Below are 6000 nucleotides of genomic sequence, written 5' to 3'. Positions count from 1 at the left end.
ATATTATATATATATATATATATATATATATATATATATATATATATATACAGAGAATTTGAAGAAATGAGTCCTGAGCATTACTTTGAGATTTTCATGACTCTACATCTGCTTGAATGCCTTCAACCTAAGAATTTGTAAAGAAAGTGGTTGGTACAGGATGAAACTATGTAGATATGTGGTATTTTTTATTGTGAAATACAGAGCAAATATAAAGTTGCATATATGTATTGAACATTGCTGAGATAAATATGAAAGCACTAGGTTATTAGCCATAATTTCACAAGAGGCTTGCAGCATAATTGAAGAGACATGTAAGTATAAGCTTTCTAGATATGTCAGTTTTAGAAAATGTATATTTACCCAGTACAGCACTACTTTGCAATATATTTCATTGTTTCCTGGCCCTGTCCTTTTTAAAATTTACTATTCTACTTTTTAAGGCTTAGCATAAATATATACAGGCTTGTCACATGCTAAGCAAATGCTCAACCACTGAGCTAAACCACCCAGCTCCAAGATCATATTTTTAAAATATGCTGATAATCTTTGCTTAAAAAAAAAACAGTGTGGTACATGCTTGTAATCCCAGCACTTGGGAGGCTGGTGCAGGAGGACTGTTGTGAGTTTGAGACCAGCCTGGGCTACAAACTGAGCTCAAGGCCAGCCTGAACTGCACAGCGAGATCCTATCTCCAAAAGACAAAAAAAAGAATTATAAACTAGATTGTTTACTTGCTTGTTTTGTTAACTTTCATATCCGCAGTAACTTTAGTATCAATTATTTCTTTATTTTTTTTGTCCTTTTGAGACAGAGCCTTACTTTGCAGTTCAGGCTGGCTTTGAGCTCACTTTGTAGTGAGCTAGAATTTTTTTTTTTTGTTGTTACTGAGACTCGAACTCAGGACCTAGTGCTTGCCAGGCACTGTTCCACTGAACTATATCCCCAGCCCTAGAATATTTTTTGAATACTGCCAGGAGTCAGTAGGGTGGCCTTTCTGAATTAAGAGCTATTTGGGATTTCTTAGTGCACAAGTTAGTATAATACTTCAAAAACTGTTGATCTTTGAGTTCACCCATCTTAAAAATTACTGCTCCTTCACATTATATTAAGTGAAGTAAGCCAGACACATAAGGAAAAATACCATATGTTCTTACTTATTTGTGGAAATTAAAGGGTTGATCTCATAAAAGACAGTATACTCGGAGGTATGATAGACACTGTGAAATGATAGGAAACCACCGAAGAGTAAAGGGCTTCTGGGATGTGGGAAAAGAGAAGGGAAAGAAGGAGAAATTTTGTATGTATGTATATACAGGATAGATAACATGGTTGTTCTTCTATCTGCTGTTTCTATGCTGAAAGAAACTGTCAATGAGTCTTTGGTTGACCAGTATTGCATGTCTATATCTGTTTTCATGAGAAGCCACTTTGAAGATATCAATATGTAATACAACCACCATTGTTAATTCCCTACCACTTTGTTTGGAACTCTGTATTGTCTGTATTGTGCTTGTGATATGTTGTAAAATGTTGTATGTCTGTTAATGTTTCCCTCCTTTTATCCTTAAAATAAAATAAATAAAAAATAAATAAATAAAAGACAGTATAATCGTAGTCACTAGAGATTAGGAAGTCAGTGATTAGAGGATTTGCATATTAAGAGGAATACTTCTAGTGTTTTGTAGCACAGGTGGGTAACTGTAGTCTATTACAGTGTATGATATATTTTGAAATAATAGAATAGTTCAAAAATTCTCAACATACAGAAATGGTAAATATTAGAGAAGATAGAAATTATGAATTATCCTGATATGATCATTATATATTGCACACATGTATCAAATTGTGATAATATATCTCCCTTAAAGGTGTAGGAATATATGTCAATTAAAAAATAAAAAAAGAATTTTTGCTCCATTCTATATCATGAATATGAGAATTCTAGAGTACTGGGCTTGAATAATTGTGTGTATATGTAAATTTGGAAAATATAAAATGCAGAAAGAAAAAATAATGTTCATAATTCAAAGATAACCCAAATTTTATGCACTCTTTTCCACGCTGGTATATATATGTATAAAATAATGTATATATATTATTTTTAAAATATATATATATTTATATATATACCCTCATTTATATTCACAAATACACATTTATTTACTAAATTGATATTTTACTCTTTGGAATTTTGTAATTTATCTTCTTGCAGTAGCTTTATATTTTAAGCATTTTCCCATGGCATTAAACATGCTAAAACATTATTTTGATGCAAACCTATAGTTTGAGTTACTTGGGCCACTGAAGCAAGAGGATCGTTTGAACCCCAGAAGTACAAGATCAGCTTGCAAAATATAGTAAGACTCCATATCAAAAATACAACTAAAATATTATTTTAATGACTATGCAATAATCCCTCTGGATCCATTGTACTTTTAGGCATTTGAATATTTTAAATAATTTCTACTATTAAAAACAGTTCCAGCCAGTGTGGTGGCGCACGCCTGTAATCTCAGCACTTGGGAGGCTGAGGCAGGAGGATCATTGCAAGTTAGAGGCCAGCCTGGGCTACAAAGTGAGCTCAAGGCCAGCCTGAACTGCACAGCGAGACCCTCAAAAAGACAAAAAAAAAAAAAAATAGTTCCAAGAACCAGGTGCCATGGCCTGTGCCTGTACTCTCATTTTAAAAAATATCAATAATAATTTCATGATGATATAAGAATTTATTTTTTATTTTTTTGGTTTTTTTTAGACAGGGTCTCTCCATGTAGTGCAGGCTGGTCTTGAACTTGCATATATTGCCCAGGCTGGCTGTGATCTTGCAGAGATACTCCTGCCTCCGGAGTGCTGGGATTACAGGCGTGCACCACCACGCCCAGCACGATATTACAAAAAAATTATACAGAAATATTTTCAATAGTTTCTGCTTCTTTGGAATAGAGTCCAGAAAGAGATTTAGTAACGTAAATGACACAAACCTGTGTGTCTGCACGGACTCATGTATGAGTGTGTTGCTGGGGATCAAAACGAGAGCCTGGTAATAGGAGCATTTTAAAGACCATTTTTATTACCAAATGACGTGTATTATGTTATACTGATTTGTATGATGGCAAGTAGTGATTTAGAAGTGGAATCCCTTAATTTTTAAGAGTATATATATCTGCTAAGCTTCCTGATATATTTTCTTTCCAAGGTAACTCAGAACCAACTGGAAGCCGCCTTTTCCTTTGCAAATTTGTCCAGTGTTTTGGTTCTTACTCGGGTTGAAATGAGAAGTTTCAGTTCTCAAAAAGTAATGTAAAGAAGTAAAGCATTTTTAGGTTATTTGTTGGGAACAGATGTATAATCACACAGGTAACTATTTTATGGTACAGTTGAGTTCCTGAAGAGTTCTGTGGGTGTCTGTAAAATTGTTATGTGTTTTAAAGTTATAAGTATCCCTTTTATTTTTAAGTGTTTTTAAGGTTATAAATATCTTTTTGTGGTCCCCGGCAGTTCAGGGCAGTCTTGCCGGGCGGTACAAAGCCTGAAAAGCCTGAACCATTCATAGCACAATGGCTGCTGCCACTGTGTGCGCCAGGTGGAGGAATCCCAGCCACAGGGATTGTTCCTCCAGGGCAACCTCGCGTGGAAACTGTTGTCACTTTACTCGTGGTTTTCTGTTTGCTTGTTTGTTTTGTTTTGCTTTGTTTTTTGAGACAGGGCCTTTTTTTGTAGTGCAGGCTGGCCTTAAACTCACTACGTAGCCCCAGGCTTGTCTCGAACTCTTTGGCGATCCCCCTCCTCGGTCTCCCAAGTACAGGAATTACAGACTTGCGCCACCATGCTGGGCTTTTTTCTAAGCTGGTGTGAAACTGGCCAGGTGATTTATCATTAAGTTGCAGCAGAAAGAGGGACTTTGAACCCCAGCCCTCTCACCTAGGGTGGTTGCTATAATGGGAGGGATCAATAATTTCAAGACATCAAAATATCTGAAAAAGGAAATTTATATTATGTTCAACTCCATGTACAAATATCCCTGTCTCTCCATTTATGCAGACTCTCGGTTATGGGACCTACGTAAATGTTTACCTAATGGAAAGATCTCCGAGAAATTTGTCTCATTCTCCTTGGGCTGCTAAAAAGATTAAACTTATATGTAATCATCAGTATCGTAGTATATGTAAGAGACCAACTGATGAAGCTAAATTTTTTTAAAAACCTTCAACATCTAGAAGTAAGTCATCACACTCTTACTAAAGCATGTGCCTTACTACAGAGTAAAGGAAGTAATGACTTACTAGAAGAGCATTATAAAGATAATGACTTACTAGGAAAGCATTATAAAGATAGCTAAGGTTCTTTTCCAGCAGGTATAGTTTTAAAGGTTGTTTTGAACATGGTGAGAGGGTTAAAGTATCAACACCAAGGGAAAAAAAAACTGCTTTATGGAGACACACAATTTTCTTTTCTTTTTTTCTTTTTTTTTTTATTTTTTTTTTTTTTTTCGTTTTTCTCCGGTACCAGGAACTGAACTCATGACCTTGCGCTTGCCAGGCAGGCGCTTTGCCGCTGAGCTAAATCCCCAGCCCCTGAGACACACAATTTTCAAATGTTATAAGTAAAGGTGATTTTGAAGCAATTAAAATCTGTGACGTAGGAGTTTCTCTACCATTGTATGAAAATATGACTGTGACTGATCCCAAAATCTGTTACATTGGTGCTGAGCTGTGGAACCCTAGGCAGCTTGGGTAGAAAATGGCGTTATCAACAAGGGAGACATATTTGCCTTTGGCCTTACTCTATGGGAAATGATGACTTTATTCCACATGTTAATCTTAACCTTACAAATGATGATGGCAATAAAAGTTAAACTTCGGATGAAAGTGACTTTGATGATGAAGCATACTATGCACCTTTGGGAACTAGGGCAACTGTTAATATGAACAAATTGGATGAATCATACAGAAAATAATTGAATTTTTCTCTGAATGTAGTAGTGAAAAATCTGTTTGGAACTAGGTGGTCAGTAATCATATTCTTGATAACCTCAGCGTGGCTTGTGTACCTAAATGTTCTATTTTCTTGGATGTTTATGTACCTGTAGTTACTATGATGACCTATACTTATTATTCTCTGGAAGTGACCTATTTTAGGTCCATAGTGCCCTGTTTATGAATAGCTTCCTAACACAAGGGCATCTCTTGTGTTCTTACAGTGAGAAGCACTTGATATTCTACATACTGGATTTTCTATGAAGTTCAAAAAAGTAGTGGTGCAGGTAGTTAGATGTTCCTTCCACAGACTTAAAACACTATCAATAAAATGCTGTAAACAGTTCTAACATTAATTGACTTGAGTAACCCTTCCATTAATGATATTTCCTGTATATTCTCTATTTTTGTGAGTCTACTAAAATTAGCACTTTATATACTAAAAAGTAAATCTCTGCTTATAATTATAAAATGTCAAAACTTTTACTGGCATTTCTTGGCTGATATACTTATTAAATAGCCACAGGACCTGAAAATATAACTCAAAACAGTAGTTCCTTGGGTATTTCTGGACTCTTTGGTTGCAGCTTGTCCTACTGTCTTGGATTGATGTTTAATTTATTAGGTGTATTTCCTGTATTAAGATTCATTTTATTTAATAATATGTACCTTAAGTATTTAAAAGTGTGGTGTAAAAATAATAGAACTCGAATAGAACAATACAGAATAAAGGATAGCTTTGGTACCAAAAAATAAAATTATAAATACAATGTATATTCCTTACAGAACATTTATGAAATGGAGACTTAAGTAAATATACCAAAATTCAAAACATTGGTTATTTCTGGAAAATGATATTTTGATTTTCTTCCATCCAACTACTAACCAGGCCCGACCCTGATTAGCTTCCGAGATCAGATGAGATCAGGCGTGTTAAGGATGGTATGGCCATAGACTGATATTTTGATTTTCTTCATACTGTTGTTGTACAAATAAGATTTTCAGAATAATATATTTATCTTTG

General features: G+C 34.8%; 1 protein-coding gene and 1 pseudogene across 1 annotated transcript in view; both read left to right on the top strand.

Moving 5' to 3' along the window:
* Nucleotides 1-5004, top strand: part of LOC102017333 — a 6369-nt pseudogene extending 1365 nt beyond the window's left edge.
* LOC102025115 (heat shock factor protein 3-like) overlaps nucleotides 1-6000 on the top strand; it is a 57025-nt gene that overhangs the window by 1915 nt on the left and 49110 nt on the right. The window lies entirely within an intron of this gene.

Source organism: Chinchilla lanigera, unplaced genomic scaffold (genome assembly GCF_000276665.1).
Source record: "Chinchilla lanigera isolate Chin_1 unplaced genomic scaffold, ChiLan1.0 scaffold00074, whole genome shotgun sequence".
Taxonomy (NCBI): Eukaryota; Metazoa; Chordata; class Mammalia; order Rodentia; family Chinchillidae; genus Chinchilla; species Chinchilla lanigera.
Note: the sequence above shows the minus strand (reverse complement) of the source record. Positions and strands in the feature narration are given on the sequence as shown.